The sequence below is a fragment of the Piliocolobus tephrosceles genome, chromosome 21 (assembly GCF_002776525.5).
Source record: "Piliocolobus tephrosceles isolate RC106 chromosome 21, ASM277652v3, whole genome shotgun sequence".
NCBI lineage: Eukaryota > Metazoa > Chordata > Mammalia > Primates > Cercopithecidae > Piliocolobus > Piliocolobus tephrosceles.
In genome coordinates this window covers 21,985,316-21,985,662 of record NC_045454.1, presented here as the reverse complement: position 1 = coordinate 21,985,662, position 347 = coordinate 21,985,316, and the positions used below count along the sequence as shown (strand labels likewise).

Here is a 347-nt window from a genome sequence, read left to right as displayed (position 1 = left end):
TTCTTTCCTTCCTTCCTTCCTTCCTTCCTTCCTTCCTTCCTTCCTTCTTTCTTTCTTTCTTTCTTTCTTTCTTTCTTTCTTTCTTTTTCTTTCTTTCTTTCTTTCTTTCTTTCTTTCTTTCTTTCTTTCTTTCTTTCTTTCTTTCTTTTCTTTCCTTCCTTCCTTCCTTCCTTCCTTCCTTCCTTCCTTCCTTCCTTCTTTCTTTCTTTCTTTCTTTCTTTCTTTTTCTTTCTTTCTTTCTTTCTTTCTTTCTTTCTCTTTCTTTCTTTCTTTCTTTCTCTCTCTCTCTCTCTCTCTCTCTCTTTCTTTCTTTCTTTCTTTCTTTCTTTCTTTCTTTCTTTCTTTCT

The 347-nt window shown here is 32.6% G+C and overlaps 1 pseudogene; it reads left to right on the top strand.

The window, feature by feature from the left end:
- LOC111529954 overlaps window positions 1-347 on the top strand; it is an 8,638-nt pseudogene that overhangs the window by 1,396 nt on the left and 6,895 nt on the right.